Genomic DNA, 20,805 nt, shown 5'->3' with positions numbered 1-20,805 from the left:
TCTAGTGTCTGTCGTTATTTATGCTGTTTCTTCTCCTGAAAGTGTTTTCATTCCCCTCAGCCTGTCACATCCTCAGACACTTGGCTCAAACTCACCTCCTCCAGAGGCTTTCAGGAAATAACACCACCTTACACCCATCATATACTTACTTAAGACATGATTACTACTTTGTAGTGTAGATGCTCTTTACTCAAATTGTGGTGCATGGGCCAGCAACACTTGGACGCCTGTAATACATCTGGAATTGCAACCTGCACCTGAGTCTGCATTTCAACCAGATGCCAGGTGACTTGAATGCACATCAAACTTTGAGATGCACTGGTCTGTAACAGCTTATTAGCGTCTTCTTTTGGTTTCTAGTTTATTTCTTTGTTTTGTTTTGTTTTTTTTGTTTGTTTGTTTTGCAGTACGCGGGCCTCTCACTGCTGTGGCCTCTCCCGTTGCGGAGCACAGGCTCTGGACGCGCAGGCTCAGCAGCCATGGCTCACGGGCCCAGCCGCTCCGTGGTATGTGGGATCTTCCCGGACCGGGGCACGAACCCGCGTCCCCTGCATCGGCAGGCGGACTCTCAACCACTGCGCCACCAGGGAAGTCCTCTAGTTTATTTCTTACTTGCATATCTTTAAAGATTTTCAGGTCAGAGATCCTATCTTCTAACTTAAAAAAAAATTCAACCAAAACTTCTAGTACTCACATACTGAGTTCAGGCACCCTGAACTGTTCGTTGAATGAATGATCATTGTGTTTGAATGAATGATCATTGTGTTTACCACAATGGAATAGGAATAGTAAACTCAAATTTAGTTTTAATGGTTGATAAATACAATGATGGGCTTATAGAACTTTAGGGGTCTTAAGAGAACATCTCACCACGTCTACTCCTTTTACAGATGAAGAAACCCAGAGAGGGGAATGACTGCAGCAGATTGGACATCTTCTCTAACGTTCAGGCCATACTCTTTAGTTTTCCAGTTTCAGTAACGATGCATCACCACTCTTGACACCACCAAAAGCCAACAAGTAAGCACCCAAAATAGATGTTTAGGAATTCAGGGGTATTCATTTGACGCAAGCCTTTACTCAAAGATTATTTGCTCTTGCATTGTAGATTATCCATCACAATTTAGATTGCTTACCCTGTCTGAGAGAGTGCTAAACGCTGGGGCTGCTAAAATAGCCATGACCCAGTACTTGGCTTTCTGGAGGTCACTGTCTAATGGACAGCAAGACAGGGCAGAGGAAAAACAAAACAAAAGCACTGAAAAATTGGAGCCTTCACCTTCCAGACGCTTAAAGACACTGTATAGTACAGCACAATGCAATAATGGAAGAAAACGCAGTCGGCTCCAGGCCTGAATCATGAATTTGTTACATTTCGTTCTTCCCTGTACAATCTTAAACTCTTGTGAGCCCTGATTTTTTCTTTTTTTGTGATTCCAGCACAATGCAGAGCACACAGTAAGGCCACAGTGAAGCAATTCAACACTTTCAAAGTCCACTTTATCTACTAGGACAAGTTTTATTTTGTTTTCCCTTTTTTAATGAGTAAATGGCATAGTTACAATAGCTGGAAAACAAGTCCTCTCTAACCGTACCAGGCCCAGCTCCCGGGCCTCCCTGCAGAGCGCGCGCCGGTGGGGGAACTGGCACAAAGTTAGGGGGTCCCAGCGGCAGCCCCGGCGCGAGGAAAAGGGAGCGCCAGCCCAGCTTCGCCAGGAACGCGCCAATCGCCCCGGGACCGGCGGGGCGGGACGGAGCGGAGCGCCTCCCTGCGCCCGGGCCGCGCGGCTCCCGGCGCATTCCAGCACCCTCCTCCCGCGCGCCGCGCTCTCTCCCCCGACAGCTGATTCATTGGCTCGGCCGCCCAGACTGCCTGGCGCCGGCCGCGTGACGTCACCCATTCACCGAGCCCGCCTCCCCCCCTCCGCTGGCGCCGGCAGGGCGGTCGCCGTGACAACGCCGACGCCACCCGGCGCAATGACTTCCAGCTGGAGCAGCCCCGGCAGCCCGAGCGCTCTCTCGCTCGCGCTGAGCCCAAGAGCGCGGGGGTGGGTTTCTTTCATTCTTTCTCTCTCTCTCTCTGTCTCTTTCTCTTTTTCCAGGCTCCTGCGGGTTCCCCCTGCCGGGAAATGCACTCTCTCTAGTTTTCTAGGGCTCTAGTCCCAATCTCTTCTGAAGCGTGCTCGCAGCCTCCCTTCTCCGTCGCGGTCTCCCTGGGCTCTGTGTTTTGCTGGGCAGCATCCCATGCTAGGCTCGGCAGCCCTATTGGCGGTTGGGTTCAGCCCTTGCAGCGCTAACACCTGCAGAGTCAAGACTCCTGCCAAAAGGCGTAGAGCAAAAGGAGGAAATATTTATTGCCGGAATAGCGAAAATGGTAAACCTCAGCTGTCTTAGAGAATGCCGGGGTAGGTGTTGATTATCTCCCACAATCACAAAACAACTTTTTAATAAGAATTTGCACTATCCCCTCTTAAAACGTAGTGCTTCTTATTTTGCTTTTAAATCAGACTTCACGACAGTTAGGAACTGAACGCTTCCAAAAGGATAAATCCTTCCAGAAGAGAAAACAGATCTGGGAAGTTGTAGTGCTGTAAATTAGAATGGAGGGTGCGTGAGGGTCGTATTTGGAGGGAGCGAGGTTAGGAGAAAAGGAGAGAGGGAGGGAGAGAGAGAGAGAGAGGAGGAGAGATGGAAGAGGCCGGTGGTTTTCGAAGTAAGGCAAATAGTTCAGTATGCAACCCACTTCCACCCTCCCCCCGCCATACAAAAATCTTTAAGCCCTGAAGGTGGCGGAGGTGGGTGTGGGAGGGCGGAAGGGAGGGAAGTAGTTAGCTATTGACCAGGGTTGGATGGAAGGTAATACCTTATGCTGTATTTCACTTTTTTTGGACAAACCTCTTGCTTCAGAACAGCTGCATTTTTGGAAGTAAGTCCACAGCTGAGAACTAAGCGAAACCCTCCCACGGATAGCATAAATTTGCATTGCCGAAGCTGCTCATCTGCGGGATTCTTGAGCCCAGAGGATACAAATTCCCTTTCTAGCTCTTGCAAAAATACCTCCAGTAAAAACAAGCACTTTGGCCCCTTTATGAGTCCAGATTTCAGCATATCCATCTTTGCTTTATTTATTGTTTATATATTTGGTTCTGTCTTCAAACGGATTTTAAACCCTTCGAAGGCAGAGAAGGACTCTTTCCTAAACTTTCAATCTCCTGACCCAATTGAATAGATACACGGTGAGTATCTTTTCATGATGGTGCTAAGGAATGATTACTAACCACACTAGGCACAGTTCTGAGACTACTACGTGGTAGTTAATGATCGTTAGTAAAAATAACTAATATATTAGAATTCACGTTCAAGATTGGAATATTTACTTTTCACGTTTCCCAGGAAACTGCTGGTAGCAGTCAGCAGTTTGTTAAATTATTTTTTTTAAACCCTCGAACTCATTTTGTTACCCATCAAAAATGAGGAGTTAGTGAAACATTAATTTTCTAAAATTGCTGCATATTTAAATGTGATTGTAATTGCTCCTTAGCGTTTGAAAATTGTAACATCGATACCAAATGCTTTAGAATCAAAAGAACAGTCTATTGGGGTTGGCATTTTTGTATAAAATGGTCTATAACATAATAGATGACTGATTATCCCATCCACATTATTTGGATTCTCTTAAATGCCAGGTTTCAACATTGTGGGGGGAGACCCTCAAGAGACCTAAAATAGATTTGCATATTTATTTTCTTCCTTCCTATCTTCAACTAGACTTAATCACAGGTGTTTCAGTCCCTGTAGTTTCAGTAATAGCATGAACTGCCAGTGGTTCCAAACCTTAGCCATACTTTAGAATTACCCCATGAACTTTTAAAAAATACAGCTGGCTAGGTTCCTTACCTAGAGATTTTTGTTTACTTGTCCTGCAGTATGGCCTGGACATCTATTTTTTTTTTTTAACTTTATTTCGAATTATAGATTAACAGGAATTTGCAAAGATAGTACAAAGAGGTTCCATATATCCTTTACTTTGTTTCCACCATTGTTTACATTTCACATAACTATAGAACAGTTATAAAATCAGGAAATTGACATTGGTATAAAGTGTTCCTATAATTCTGTGTCTTCTCATCGCTTGCAGATTCTTATAACCACTAGCACAGTCAAGACATGGAACTATTCCAACACAACAAAGATCTTCCTGGTGTAGTCCCTTTTTAGTCTCCTGCCATACACACACACCATCCCTAACCCTTGGCAACCGTTTGTCTATTCTCCATCTCTATTATTTTGTCCTTTTGAGAATGTTATATAAATTGATTCATACAAGCTTGTGACCTTCTGAGATTGGCTTTTTTCATTCAGCGTAATGCCCTTGAGATCCCTACAAGTTGTTGCATGTAACAATAGTTTATTCCTTTCTGTTACTGAGATGTTTTTCATCATATGAATGTATCAGTTTAATTATTCACCTATTGTAGGACATTGTGGTTGTTTCCTTTCTTGGGGGCTGTTCTAAATAAAGCTGCTATGAACATTCATGTATAGGTTTTTCTGTGGATATGAGTTTTCATTTCTCTGGGATAAATGCCCAGGAGTGTGATTGCTGGCTCATATGGTAAGTATATGTTTAGTTTTTTAAGAAACTACCAAACTATTTTCCAGAAATGCGGTACTATTTTACTGTCCCAACGGTAATGCATGAGACAGCCAGTTTCTCCCATCCTTGCCAGCATTTTTTATTTTAACTGTTCTGATATGTGTCCAGTGATTTCTCACCATGATGTTATTAATTTGCATTTTCCTAATACTAGTGATGTTGAACATCTTTTTATGTCTTTATTTGCCATCCACATATTCTTTTCAGTGAAGTTTCTCTTCATGTTTTTTGCCCATTTTCTCATTAGATTGTTTTGTTTCTGCTGAGTTTTGAGAGTTGTTCATAAATTCTAGATATGAGTCTTTTATCAGACATGCAGTTTGCAAGTAGTTTGTCCCAGTCATTTTATACTCTTAAAAGACTCTTTTGGAGAGCAAAATTTTTAATTTTGAGGAAGTCCAATCTTTTGATTTTTAAAAATGTGTCATGCTTTTGGTGTCGTGTCTAAGAAATTTCCACCAAGTCCTAGATCTTGAAGACTTGTTCCTAAGTTTTCCTTTAAAAGTTTTACAGTTTCACAGTTTACATTCAAGTCTATAATCCATTTTAAGTTAATTATTATATAAGGTGTAACATTTAAATCAAGGTGCATATTTTGCCTGTGAACGTCCAAGTTGTTGAAAAAGACTATCTTTTCTCCATTAACTTGCTTTTGTACCTTTGGAAAAATCAGTTGGTAGTATTCGTGGGGGTCTATTTCTGGCTTCCCTGTTTTGTTCTATTGACCTATATATCCATCTTTCCATATACACCACACTGTCTTGACAACTGTGGCTATGTAATAAGCCTTGAAATTGGGTAGCCTGATTCCTCCGATACCATTCGCTTTGTACGTTTTTTAAAAGCTATTCTAGTTCCATTCCCTTTCCATACACATTTTGGAATAAACCTTGCTGGGATATTTGATAGGAATTGTGTTAAACTGTATATCAATTTGGGAAGAATTGACAACTTTACTATATGGGGTCTCCCAATCTAGGAACACAGTATGTCTCTCCACTTATTTAGACTTTGTTTGATTCCTTTCCTTAGCATTTTGTAGTTTCCCTACTGGCTTTCCCTACTGGCCTACTTCTTTTCACCTTGTCTTCAGTCATTTTATGCTTATTTTTCACAATGTGTTTTTAGTTGTACTTAGGAGAAAGACTAGGGAAAAGTACTTCTGGTGCATCTTTCTGGAAAGACCCAATGTTTTCTAAAACCACCATTGGTGATTCTAAAAAAGTACAGCCAGAGTTGAGAACCATTGAGCTATACCTCTTTGTGGTACATTGTAGATTATGAAGGGGTCTCAGTATCTATTTCTGTTAGGTTTGTACCATTTTCAAATTATTTTAGTATAAGTGGATTTTCATCTTTCCCAACAGAGAAAATACTTTGACGGAGGGAATAATACCTTCTTATTCTTTGGAAGGCAGCTGAGACTGGTGGCATGGACAAGACTTCTGGAAGCAGGATATCTGTATTTTAATGAGATTTGGGGTAAGGTTCTTAGCTTTTTAAAAGCCAGTAAAATTAATTCATGGTTTTTAAGAGTAAATATACGTAAAAGATGTATCAGAGAGCAAGACTAACAAATGATATATGTTTAAATATTAGTATTTCCTCCCATTGTCATACTCAATATAGCACTTATACAGTGATTATGCAAGCTAAATACTTGGGCTGGGCGTACCTTGGAAGTCTCTTATTCTTAGGCTCAGTAACAGCCAGAAAGGTAGTTATAGGGAAGATATCGTTGTAAATATATTATAAAAATGTGGATTTTTAAAAATTGATCCAAAGCAGAAAGTATGGTAGGGTAGTGGTTTAAGTCAATAAGAAAGACTATTGACAGTGCAAAGGAGAGGTAAAAGTGATTGTAATGGGATTGAATAGGGAAGGCAGTAGAGCACAAACAGTAAGTGAAAGGCTGGAAGAAAGTTAGAGGTTAAGGGCCTGGAAATTTCATTAAGTAAAATTCTTCCTACTTCTCTTTACTTTCTCATTTTCTTTTGAGAGTTTCTTCCTTTCTTTCTTTTCTTCCTCCCACCTCCCCCTCCCTCCCTTCTTCCTTTCTTTCTTTTCCTCTCTCTCTCTCTTTCTTTCTTTCTCTTTCTTTCTTTCTTCCTTCCTTCCTTCCTTCCTTCCTCTCTCTCTCTCTTTCTCTCTCTCTCTTTCTTTCTCTCTTTCTTTCTTTCTACCTAGTCCTTAAATGTTCGTGTGATGTGAGGTTCTGCACTCTTCTTCCTTTATGTACTGACCCTGGATAATGTTGTCCAATTCAAAGCGGTATGAAAAAACTAAAAGATTCCAAATGTATGTCTTTAGATCTCTCTCTTAAATCCAGATTCATGGATTGGGTCTCTAATTATCACTGGATATCTCCAATTAGATGTGTCGCTGGCTGTTCAATTTCAACAGGCCTAAATTCTCCCTCTCATCTGTGTTCTCTGTCTCATTAAACAGCATCTCCATTAATTCAGATACTCAAGCCAGAAACTCAGGCATCATCTTTTCAAGCAACAACCAACTATTGATTTTTCCTTTAGGAATCTCTGAAAAATTGTATTGAGTACTGAGGAGAGTAATGTTGGAAGAATGCCAAAATATGTCAAATATGCCAAAATATGAGAAGAAACTGAGAACCTAACCAGTTTCAAAACTAATATTCCCTAAGACTATCTTTATAACTTATGAGGTACCTGATGGAGTTCTCTTAGCACCATCCTTAGTGTCTAGAGCAGTTATTGCCAGTATTTGAATTTTCAGTTTCATATTCTTTCTAGAACTTCATATCCTCTTATTATTATCCTTATACAGCAAGGATTTACTGTATAACACCGGGAATTATACCCAATATCTTGTAATAACCTATAATGGAATATAATCTGTCAAAAAACAAAACAAAAATGAATCACTATCACTATGATGCACACCTGAAACTAACACAACATTGTAAATCCACTGTAACTTCAATTTTAAAAAAGAGAGAGAGAGAGAGGAGACTCGGACAAGTTAGAATTTTAGTAAATACCAAAAATGCACCTCTAGCACTTATCCCATGGCTCTAGGGTGCTGATGTACACCATTAGCAGTTGCATGAGTCGTCTTGGCAATTGAATGTAAACATTCAGTGTGTGCATTTCCCTTGTAGTGTTTTAAAATGTTTGGTTCTGAAGAACACCTGTTCCTCTCTCTGCCTCATTCTGTCTCTCTTTCTCTCTGACTCTCTGTTTTTCTCTTACATCTAGGCAACAAGAAAGCATTCCCTCTTTTTTGTAACTTAAAAGGTTTTTAGCAGATCTAATTTATTTGAAAAGTTCTGAATACTGACTCCTGGCAAAACGGAACTCCATAGTCTACTTATTATAGAGGCATTTATATCAAAACTAATTCCTTTATGTCTTCCTTATTAGTATGCTCACACTCACTCACTCTAGGACTGCATCTCCTATAGTCACATAGAGTATAGCACAGCTGAAGGTTAGTTTTATACTGTAATGAGGAAGCCCTGTCTGTTAGATATGAACTGGGGCTACCAATCTCATAACTGACCACTTGCTAACATTAAACCAATGCTAAGAGTAAAGCAGGGTGATAGAAAGGAAATCTAATTTATTGTACATGTTAATGAAAAAAAGATACATCTATGTGTACATATATGTGTATATGTGTGTATTTTCTTTTTCTCCTCCACCTTGCTCCTTATCCACACGCCTCCATGGAGTGTTCCATTCATTTGTCACCAGAACTAGGTCACATTTTTGTCCCTTAGACTTAGTGGGAGACTCCCAACCCATTGTGCTTGGACTAAGTAGAATGTTACCCTATAACCATGTATGAAAAAAAAAAAAGAAAGAACTTTACAATCATTTGAAACAATGCCAATTATTACTTTTAAAAAGCTACCTGCTTTCAATTAAGCAGGAAATTATCTAAGAAGCCACTTAATTTGCTTTGGTCTGTAGTCCCACCACTGCTTTATGCCGAGTGGAGCATGAAATTAAATATGTAACAACTATCCTAATGGTTATGTCTCAGAATCCAGCATTTTAGCATCTTAGGTACTCGGAGTGGTGATAGATACAAAAACATACAAATCAAAGAACAGGACTGCACTGAGTTTGAGAAAAAATACAAAATAGTATTAATGTCCTCTCTGTGTTTTATATATTTATATATGTTTTATATATATATATATATATATATATATATTTTAAACTAAGTTTTAAAAAAATCTTCTATTAATTTATACATACAGGAAGGGTAGCAGTGCCTGTATGGAAAAATCTCTCTGACTTACAATAAAATGCCACCTTTCTCCCCATGGAAATTCTTATACTAGTTTCTTGGGTCTAAATATAATATAGATTATACAACGATATATTAGAGGAAAAGGTCATAATGAATTTTCACCATTTGGTGAAGAAATGCTAATACTAATCCCTTGTTCGAGGTATCCATCTTTGTTAAGAGCCAAGACTACATACTGTTTGCAATGGAGAAAGTGTTTATGTCGACATATAAGGGCACTAGTTTATGCAAGAAATGTTAGGAGCTTTACTAAAATGACACTTCAATCAGTACTTAACAATGTTGTAAATGCTAGATGGTTCTCAGAGCCTCTTATTTATTTAAAACATTTTTTACAACTTTAAAACTATTTTTATACTAGATAAATCTTTTCAAACACTAATCATATTACAAGTAAACATTTAAAAAATCTCTGTATAAATGCGGATAAAAGCATCCTTGTTCTTTTGTAGGTTGTATCCCAAACCAACCCTTTTCTTTCTTTCTCTTTTTTTAAACTAAGTTAGGCATTCTGGCAGTTTTACCAGGAAATTTTGACAAATAGAAAATTTGACTGGTTATCTTTATCCCCCACGTGTGAAGCAGGACAAGTTTGAGCTGAGATGGCTGGCAAGGTAACAGAGTTACTCTGAAACTCATTTATTCAATGCTAAAGATGCCTAATATTCTAGTTTCTATCATTGAATCTCTCCATACTTGATGATATTGTTAAAAACATTTTCCTGGGCTTCCTTGGTGGCGCAGTGGTTGAGAGTCCGCCTGCTGATGCAGGGGGCATGGGTTCGTGCCCCGGTCCGGGAGAATCCCACATGCCGCGGAGCGGCTGGGCCCGTGAGCCATGGCCGCTGAGCTTGAGCGTCTGGAGCCTGTGCTCCGCAACGGGAGAGGCCACAGCAGTGAGAGGCCCGCGTACCGCAAAAAAAAAAAAAAAAATTTTCCTGTTTTATTAAACTAAATATTATCTATAAAAATTCTCTGAGGAAAAAACATTTATGGGGCTTTGGTATTTTTCTAGCACAAAAAGTTCTCCTGCATTTGTTCTTCAGCTTTTTTTTTTTTTTATCAGAGAAAGTGCATAGACCTTAATCCCAGAATCCTTGCATCAGAATCTGTGCAACCTGGAGAGAACTGCTGAAACTCTCTGAACCAGGGTCCTATAAACTGCAACATTGTTTTATGTGTACAGTGGGAATAGTAACTGTCTAACAGAATTGTGGGGATTGCTTGGGATGATGTAAGAAAAGCACCCCTTAAAGTGATTGACACACAGTAGGGCCTCATTATCAAGATTTAAGTGGCTCCAATTAATTGGTGGATCATCTCAGCTTTTTTTTTCTAGCTTCTGTTCTGCTCTGGCAGGTCTTGTGACAAATACTTCATGTCTGTTATTTCATTTACTCCCCCCAACAGCCTAATGAGCTCAGTCTTATTATTATCCCATTTTATAGCTGAGGAAGTCAGAACACAGAGACTGATGATAGCTTATGCACTATTTCAGACAGACAGAAGCAGGTAAGGGTGACATTTGGAGTTCAAGAGGCCGTTTTGCCTGAGACTCAGCCAAAAGTTTTCCCTCCTAGTAGGACCTATGTGCCTGCACAACATTCCTCCACTTTGATTATGCGTCTTTTGACGTGGAATATTAGTGACCGAGTAAAGGATAATGATGGTTCTAACACTACTCTGTTGGGCTTGAAATGGACAGAGTTCAGCATATGGAACTTGTTCCCAGCAAAGCCAAATCTTTGCTACAATGAAAGATATTATAGAACTGTCCAATTGCATTTATTAGACAGTACTGAAATGCAAATGTAAAGATAAAAATAAGTGCCTTTCTATAGCTAGGGGTGTGATTTATTTATACACAAGGGGGTTTAATTTTCCAATTAATGAGTGGGGTCTCATGCACATGCTAATGAATGATGTGTGTGTGGTGTAAGAGATTGTTGTGCTAAACTCAAGGTGCTCCCTGCCAGGAAGTAGATCTGTATATTATAATTTGTACGTGTGATATCACACCTATGAAGTCAAGAAAATGAATTAATTAAATTCACAAATGTTTGGTAGAGTGACAATTTTAAGAGTTAGCCAATTCTTTAAGAAATACTTAGGGGATAATGCTTTACTAGGAAATACTTGGGCAATATTTTAAAATTCTCAACGTGGAGGAAAGATATTTAATTGAAAGGAGTGAATCTAAAGAGAGGACCTAAAATAATATTCAGAACCCTGCAATTCACAAGTCAAAACTGGTCTAATTTAGGTTAGAGTAGAGATGTCATTTGGTCTTAAGGATGTGGGACTAGCCTTTACCTATCCAAATAATCACTCCTGAGAGCCTGATATTTCTTTTCATGGGAAGTTGCATGGAAAATAGAGCTAGAAAATGAAAATGTATTTGGTTTCAGGGAGCAGTAACCAATGCTCAGCTGGTAAAATGTACCAGATTTTCAAAATAAATGACCCAAATCTTAGGGTTTTGTCCATCTACATGACATGCCTTCTGACTGAGGGTCACAGGGAACCAAAAACTTTTCTCTCTAGCCATTCCTAGTGTCCTGTGGCTGCCATGCCACAAAGAAAAGAGAAAAAAAGAGAAACAAATGAGAATAGCAACACCAAGCTATGTTCTTGTGTGATTTCTGTATAAGTTTTCTTTCTCTCTTTACTTCCTATTGGACACACACACACACACACACACTCACTCACATACTCCTTTTCTCCAACTTAGCAGGTACGAAGGGTAATCAGCATGTGTGTATGCTTGTTGAACACATATCAAAAAGCAAACTCAACTTGAAGGGAAGGAAAGGAGAAAATACAACTATTTAAGCTCTGCATTTCTAGAAGAAAATTAAAATTACAATTCTGGGGCCAGCTTCTCAATTTTATTTGAATTTACTCCCTGCCTGTGTTTGAATGCTGGCCTTTTCATACTTAGCAAAGTCTAAGCATGCAGTGAATGAGCAGAAAAAGATCATGAAAGGGACTTCTCTTGGGAAGTCACAAAAACAAAACATTATTGTAGAAATACTAGAATGATCATCAGCACATTTTTCTTATCTAACATTCTATGGTTAGAGAAACCCAGATTCAGCTCTCTGGTTTGGTACATTATGCTCTATTATGACTCAGTTTCTTATTTGTCAAATGGGTATAGGAATATGTCTTTGCAATTAACAGGAATGTTATATAAGGTGAATGAGATATCATAATGTTTAAAACACAATACATTTTTTTAAACAAAGAGAAGTGTTATGAAATATCATTAATCGACACTGTTAAAATGATGGTACAAACCATAAAAAGAATATCTTGTTTATAAGGCCCTATGAGGTAATGTTCTAGAGCACTTAGCTAATTCTCTAATCATACTGGCTCTTAGGAGCCTAGTGTAGTCAGTGCTCAAAAGTATATCTTGAATGGGTGGAAGAACTAATGAATAAAAGAGTGACTATTTCAATTTTCACTTAGGGATTAAATAATTAAAGGCCGTGGAAAAGGGGTGGCAAATATGTAGTATGTGTACCACTTGTCCAATCTCCTTTACTAATTTTATTGCTGCTACTGAAGGTAACTTTAGAATCTTTCTCAGTACAGGACCCCAATATATCCCTATCAATCAACTGGAGTTCATGTGAAAGAAAGTGTATTTGCAATCCTGAAATATTTAGAGAGATTCATAAGCAAAAGGGCAGGGTTAATAATGGGCATGACACTTACCTGGGGCCTATTAACCCTGGATGATCATGAGTATTTATGTTCAAACATACCAGGGCACAGAAGAGTCAAAAGAAACAAATTTTCCACAAAAGAGATGTCACTTTTGTGATGGAATATGATCATGTGTAATCTAGTGTGTGACAAGTAGAGAAAGTATGTTGATATGAAGATGATTAAACATAGAAATTGTCTATAATTTACTAAGCAATATTATTGTTGTTGTTATTGTTGTTAGTAGAAAGGGTGGGAACGAGGAAAGAAGGAGAAGAAATTTCTTACTTTTTCTGGCAGTGTGTGAGTTCAAAGCAAGGATAGGCTTAAAATGATGCTTTTTTGATTTCAAAGTATTCAGTTAGGTTTATTTATTTATCTACCAAAAATCTGGGTTTATATATAATTTGTGAGTACTGTGTGTACACCCAAAGTAAAGATGTGCAATTGGTATGGGACATACAAAGATGGATAAGATTGGGTCCCTGAACCCGACCATGTGAGCACCCTGATCTTGGACTTCCAGCTTCCAGAACAGTGAGAAATCAATTTCTGTTGTTTATAAACCACGCAGTCTGTGGCATTTTTGTTATAGCAGCCCAAATGTCTACGACACAAATAAATACTACTAAAGTTAAAGGTAGGGGAGATTTCTTCCTTGTGGAACCAGGGTGTGGATTAGAGATAGTTTATAATAATAGCACGTAGGTTAGGGCTTTAAGTAAAGTATATACAATCCGTCTATTTATCCACACACACACAATATTTTTTTATAGAAGTGTAGTATACACGCAGAACTGTAGTGTATGGCTTGAAACATTTTCACAAAGCATACACAACCCTATAATCAGCATTCAGATCAGAAACTAGGCCATTATCATCTGGTGTATGATACATCCTGAGGGTTTTGTCTTTTTTTTTTTTAAATAAAGCGTGAGGTAGGAGTTGATTTTTTTTTTCTTTGCATAGGGTGAGTCAATAATTTCAGTACCATTTGTTGAAAATATTTTCCTTTTCCCATTGAATTCTCTTGGCATATTTGCCAAAATCAATTGACTATATAGGTGTGGGTCTATTTCTACATTCTCTTCTGTTCTTAATGGTGCCCTTTGATGAATAGAAATTCTTAAATTTTATATATATATATATATATACACACAAATGTAAAAATATACATACTTTTACAGTTAGTGCTTATCGTGTCCTACTCCAAGGTCATGAAGATATTCTCATGTGTTTTCTTCTAAAAGGTTTATTGTTTTACCTTTCACGTTTAGATCTACAGTCCCTCTGGGACAGGTTTTTGTGTGTGTATAATATGAGGTAAGAATAAAGATTTACTTTTTTCCATGGCTATCCAATTGACCCAGAACCATTTGTAGAAAATTCTATCATTTCCCCAGTGCATTGCAGTGAGTGGCCCCTTTGTCCTAAATCAAGTGACCTCATATGTATGTTTCAGTTTCTGAATTCTATTCTGTTCTGTTGATATTTATGGCAATCTATACTGTCTTAATATATCTTTATAATAAGTCTTGATATCTAGAATGTAAATTATCCAGCTTTTTGTTGTGGTTCAGGATTGTTTTCGTGATTTTTGCCTCTGCCAAAATTCATTTGTCAATTTATATATATATATATGTATGTATATATATATATATATATATATATATATATATATATATGGGTCTGCTAAGGATTTAAGTAGGATTGTGTTCACCTATCACTAAATTTGGGGAGTATTGTTAGCATTACAATATTGAGACTTTCAATTTACGAACATGGTATAACTTTCCATTCATTTACATCTTTTAACATAGTTCTCCTAGTAATTCTGTAGTTTTCAATGCAGAGGTCTTGTAAATTTTGTGTTTTTTTAGGTTTATACCTAGGTATTGGATTTTTTTTGGGGGGGTACGCGGGCCTCTCACTGCCGCGGCCTCTCCCGTTGCGGAGCACAGGCTCCGGACGCGCAGGCTCAGCGGCCATGGCTCACGGGCCCAGCCGCTCCGCGGCATGTGGGATCTTCCCAGACCGGGGCACGAACCCGTGTCCCCTGCATCGGCAGGCGGACTCTCCACCGCTGCGCCACCAGGGAAGCCCAAGATATTGGAGTTTTTAAACATTTGTGATAATGTTTTCATGTGTCAACTTGACTAGAGTCCACTAGACTAGTCCTTCCTACATTGGACTAGTGATTCAATCAGACACCAATGCTGTGAAGGTATTTTGTGTATGTAATTAGTTACTGTAATCGCTGGACCTTGAGTGAGGGAGATTACGTGGATCATCTGGCCCTCCTGGGCCCGACTGTATCAGGTGAAAGGACTTAAAGTTAGGCCTGACTGAGGTTTCCCTTTCAGAGAGAAGACATTCTACTCCTGGATGACGGTGCTGGCTTGTGCCCACGGAGTGTCGTGCTGCTCATGACGCTTCTGTCCTGATGGCCGGGCCTGTGGGTTTCTGGCTTAGCTGATTTAGCCCTCACAAATGTCAATCCACTCTCTGTAATAACTTATCTATCTGTCTATCGTCTATAATCTACCCATCTGCTTATCTATCATCTATAATCTACCCATCTGCTCATCTATCATCTATAATCTACCCATCTGCTTATCTATCGTCTATAATCTACCCATCTGCTCATCTATCATCTATAATCTACCCATCTGCTCATCTATCATCTATAATCTACCCATCTGCTCATCTATCGTCTATAATCTACCCATCTGCTTATCTATCGTCTATAATCTACCCATCTGCTCATCTATCGTCTATAATCTACCCATCTGCTCATCTATCGTCTATAATCTACCCATCTGCTCATCTATCGTCTATAATCTACCCATCTGCTTATCTATCGTCTATAATCTACCCATCTGCTTATCTATCGTCTATAATCTACCCATCTGCTTATCTATCGTCTATAATCTACCCATCTGCTTATCTATCATCTATAATCTACCCATCTGCTTATCTATCATCTATAATCTACCTATCTGCTTATCTATCATCTATAATCTACCTATCTGCTCATCTATCATCTATAATCTACCCATCTGCTCATCTATCATCTATAATCTACCCATCTGCTTATCTATCATCTATAATCTACCCATCTGCTTATCTATCATCTATCTCCCACTGGTTCTTCTTCTCTAATGGAACACTGACTGATACGGATTTTGATCCTAGAAGTGGTTCCAGAAGAACGGGAGCTTAAGGATGAGTTCTCTGAATTGGTACGAGGCCGTCCATGGAATGATATAGCAAAAGAGTTACTCAAATTATTGCCATTGTATGTCCCTGGTCATATACCACTACCTCAGAAAGATTAAAATACTTTACTCAAGGTCACTAGATACTGGGGAGCAGAGGGGCTCTAAGACCAAGGTCTTAACAGCTATGCTATGCTGCCTCCCCATAAAACACTGGGATTTAATTAGATATAAATTAAAGCTTTAATATTCATACTCTGTGTGATGCTAAATGTCTAAGCATCTTTTAAATGACTTTCCCCCCATTTTTGTGTTGTTGGGAAGAATATACGGTTTGGGGGATGTTGGATATGAGGAAAAATAGAGTGGGATGGTCCAGCATTTTCTGATAAGGTTTGGAATATTTTGTTCTATTCAAATCCTCATCTACTCATTTCTCAGTGGCTCAATTTCATTCTTCTGATGTCAAAGACCATATGACTTTGCTCATATTCAGAAGCCAAAGAGATTCAAAAGCCAAAGAGAATGCATTTAAAAAAAATTTTTGCTTGTTGTTTACAGCTGCCTAGTATTTATGAGTCTTCTCTTCTTGGAAGTGAGAATGAGCTCTGGTGGCTCTAATGGACTTGATTTCCTTGGTCAGCACGGGCAGAACAGTTTTGCACAGATGTTTGCAGGCATAATACCTGCTGCATTTTAATGTTTACGGAGATTGAAGGGATGTGTGAGCTGAATGCACCCTTGGCGAACCTTCAGTCCTAATCTCTAAGGGAACCAGGAACTGAATGAGGTCTCCGCCACCTCTGAGCAAACACATCCAGAGCAGACCTGGGAGGGATCAGGGCCAGTCAAGCTGAGCACAGAGCTTGGTCCCCTGGAGAAATGTTTGGTCTTTCTAATCCTAAAGTATGGGGTTTAATGGAGTATGGAGAATCCGTTAGGAAAAGAACAGCCTAAAGAAAAAAGAGGGAGCAAGGAATGGCAAAACTGGATTCCACACTCCAACCAAATTTAAAGAAAAAAATGTATGGGAGTAGAGAAAACACAAACCCAAAGATGCGGCCAGGAGGGACCAGGGAGAGAGACAGCAGGGCCCATTCTGCTTTTCGATATTGCATCAGAAACATTTCTGGCTCTTTCTGTATGCCTCAGATATAATAAACTTGAGGTATTCTCTTGGGAGAAACATTTAATTAATTAAGGTGCATTTTTTGCTGATCTAGGAATTTGCAGAAGGCTGTGAGAGTATTTGTATTTTCATATCTCCCACAAATCTAGCGAGATGGAGTTGTCTTTCCCATTTTCCAGACAAGCTGAGTCCAGTGACTTGTCTAAGAGCCTCAAGTAGCCTGAGAGAAACATCTCTTGACTATTTCTCAAGTAGGCACTTGAGGAAATCATGAGCACTTATATTTCCAAAATACAGTTTTGTGCGTCTTTTCGTTTTTCTGATTATCAAATAGTATTTTGAGGTAGGCAAGGCAAGGGTTGTGATGGAAAATGTGCCTGGCTGAAGAAACCAAGGCTCAGAGAGTTGGAAGACACCAATTTTCAACCTTGGAAGCCAGAGATCTTGGGCCACATCCATCCCACTCCCCACGCAGCACAGAACTACTTAGACGCTGGGACTTTCACCTCTTTGCCTTTACCAGCCCCTCTCCCTGAAATATCCACCTTTAACTCCAACTCCTGAGCTAGATGTGGCTTCACCAGGAGCCTGAAGGGGATCCTCCACCCTATAACCATCGGGCTTTTGGGAGAAGGCTCAAGGCTCAAGGTCACGGCAGCTGGAGCTGAACCTGGGCTGGTGCCTCTGTGGCTCACATCCACCTGGAGCTGCTGGAAGAGGAGCCTGCAGGACGCCCACCAACTCAGAAAAAGTGACTCTCCTTCCAGGGGGCAGGGAAAAAAAACTATTTTGTGAACAGTAATGTAAGAACAAATCTGACTCCATATTGGATCTATTCCTTTTCCTTTAACCTTTGTGCTTTGTTGCTCAGGCTTGGGCATGTTGGCTCTGCCCCTTTTGTAAAAGAATGTTGCCTATAGCCTGAAATATATGGGATAGCCTATTCTCAGGGCTCTGACCTTTAAGAGTCCGTTCATACAGAGATAAAAAGCACCACAACAGAGAATAACATTTGTCTTGTTGGAGGTTTACAGGAACATCGTGACCTGACCTACTTGGACAGCTGCAAGATCAAAGGATTCTGACGCCAAGAAATTTGCAACAACTAACCACGCCCTCCCTCACCTTGCCTTTAAAAATGCTTTGCTGAAATCCTTTAGAGAGTTGGGGTGTTTTGGGCAGGAGCCGCTTTTCTCCTTTGCATGGCCCTGCCCTGCGGTAAACCTTTCTCTGCTGTTTGGCCTCACTGTGCGTCATGGGGCACATGAACTTGCGTTCAGTAACAGGAAGCCCTTGATAGGCTTACCGTGTCCTACAGGTTCACCAGGTGAAAGTAATCCAGCCGTACTTGCCTTTGAGAGGTCCTCTGTTTTCTTCCTTAACAGAACCATCTGCTGACCAGTCTGCGGTTAAATGAAACATCCGCTTTGCTTTCCTCTACCAATGGACTACAGAGAGGTAATAATAATAGTTGTCATTGATTGAGTGCTTCCTAGGCTAGGAAGTGATTTACTTATATTGCTTCATTAAGACCTTTGAGGTTATTTCAAAATTACAGAAGGGGAAAACGAGACTAGGCAAGGTAAATGGAGGTGCCTGAAGTTATCTACTTAGTAATGAGCCAGAGCAGGGCCTGGGCATGCCACGTAGAAGTCTGATGCTTCTTAATTCCACCTACTTTGAGCCAGGGCAGGAAGGAAGGTCATTTAATGCGGTACTTGGAAACTGGTTTTGCCCCACTAAAGACGCCGCGATTGAACTTTCTCAGGGAACAAGCCCGGTCCTGCTTGCCTTCTATTAATTACCTGTGCAGACAGCCTTGCACTTTAATATTGCCTCACACCTGAGACTCTCCCAAGGTTATTAGACTGCATCCTAAGGTGAGGAAAATTCTTTCTGAGCATTAGTGCTTAACGGTCTTCAGCTCAAAGCAACTGAACCACTTACAGTGTTCTGTTCTGGGCCCCAGGAAAATAAAGATAATTTAGAACTGTCCCTTATTCTCCAGGAGCTTTTAGATTTGGAGGGACCATCACCTTCAAATGAAGCAAATAGACATCCTAGATAGACACTAATACGTGACAATAAATAGAATAAGTAATGCAAATAAAAGAGAATTGTCAAAATGGGACACAATGTACTGTATAATGTAGAGCAATGATCAGTCGAAAAATATCAGGTAGGATTAGAATAGTACCAAGGAATGTTTGGTAAGTGTATTTCCTCTGATATTAATGGTAACTTTGTCTGAAAGAGATAATTTGTTCCACAAGAGGCACATTAAAATAGTGTTCACATTGTCACTTAATTTAAATATTTTCGATAATGGATTTAGGAAGAGGTGGTCAAGAAAAGCCAATCATACAATTTAATGTTTCTGAGTAAAGTCAGATATAAAGTATTGTTTCTGAGTCTAAGTACTTAATAAATGAATACAAAACATTAATTCTTAGGATAGTTATTGGTATGTACTAGGAATTCACCAAACGTTCGATATTATTGCTATTATCTCTTCGATGAAGCAATGGCTTGTGTTTTAGTTAGTGGTTCAAATGAATGTTATATAATGTATAATGTTTGGTGATTGAGTTTGATTTCACACAGGCTGTTTTTAATTGCAAAAAATTTTTACCTTTTCCATTGTGTATTTTTGTCAGCAAAAGTAGAGTATTTTGGGAGAAATGCATAGCTTTGTAGCTCGGCTCAATAACTATACCCCCTCAGGTATTTACTGGTAGTTACTTCACAAATCCGTACATTTTCAAAAGAACAGATATCCGTTGAAGTAATTCAAAAATGTTTTCTAGGTACTTGTTTATATTCAAAGTCTGTTATCTTGCATGAACATTCCCCAAAACATGCACCAGGCATTTCATATTTTGAGTTGTCAATATGAAATGTTCTTAAAATTTCCCACAGCATCAGTTTTCTTTGTAAGTATCTTTTTTTTTTTTTGCAGTAACGTGGGCCTCTCACTGTTGTGGCCTCTCCCGTTGCGGAACACAGGCTCCGGACGCACAGGCTCAGTGGCCGTGGCTTACGGGCCCAGCCGCTCCACGGTATGTGGGATCTTCCCGGACCGGGTCACGAACCCGTGTCCCGTGCATCGGCAGGCGTACTCGCAACCACTGCGCCACCAGGGAAGTCCTCTTTGTTAGTTTTTCAACACATTTCTTATGCTTTGATAACAGATAATGTCTTATTCTGCAATTACTTTCAAGAAAATGACTTGTATAGTTTTGTACCTTTAACTCATATTAAAACTACGCTAGGGCTTTCCTGGTGGCGCAGTGGTTGAGAGTCCGCCTGCCGATGCGCGTCTGGAGCCTGTGCTCCGCAACGGGAGAGGCCACAACAGTGAGAGGCCCGCGAACCGCAAGAAAAGAAAAAAAAAAAACACTACGCTAATAAGCTGGTTGTCACAGGGAACTATCTTTGTGTCAAACTGAATGTAGCATTTGAAGAAGCCAATTACAATGAGAAAGGTTCCATACCTGAGCAATACTGATATTCAGTTGTGGAATTACCTGCCCAGGTAGTATTCCCAACCATTGTTGTCTTGATGAAATGAATTGCACTTTGTGGAAGCTGAGCTATTCGGACCATTACTTCCACGGTGAGGAAACATTTTTGAAAAGTTCTTCAATAATAAGAAAAACATGAACTAAACAGGTAGATGTAATAGAGTGGAACAAATTACCTATCATGATAAATTTGCTAGCAGTCCCTTCCTTGGAAAGGTATTTGTATGTGTTATTTGCATTCCTTTCTGTATACTTAAAGGCCATATT

At 39.5% G+C, this 20,805-nt stretch overlaps 1 long non-coding RNA gene across 1 annotated transcript in view; it reads left to right on the top strand.

The window, feature by feature from the left end:
• Positions 1 to 567: 567 nt before the first annotated feature.
• The window catches only part of LOC113631791 (uncharacterized), a 93,396-nt gene continuing 73,158 nt past the window's right edge, over positions 568 to 20,805 (top strand). Inside the window, exons 1-4 of the long non-coding RNA XR_003437570.1 lie at positions 568 to 1,020; positions 6,025 to 6,139; positions 15,031 to 15,159; positions 18,400 to 18,472. This is a non-coding gene — a long non-coding RNA (uncharacterized LOC113631791). The remainder of the gene's footprint in view (positions 1,021 to 6,024; positions 6,140 to 15,030; positions 15,160 to 18,399; positions 18,473 to 20,805) is intronic.

Source organism: Aethalodelphis obliquidens, unplaced genomic scaffold, assembly GCF_003676395.1.
Source record: "Aethalodelphis obliquidens isolate GAN/ISIS:26980383/991018 unplaced genomic scaffold, ASM367639v1 scaffold34, whole genome shotgun sequence".
In the NCBI taxonomy this organism is placed as follows: Eukaryota; Metazoa; Chordata; class Mammalia; order Artiodactyla; family Delphinidae; genus Aethalodelphis; species Aethalodelphis obliquidens.
The sequence above is the reverse complement of the archived record's forward strand: the minus strand, read 5'-3'. Positions and strand labels throughout refer to the sequence as shown.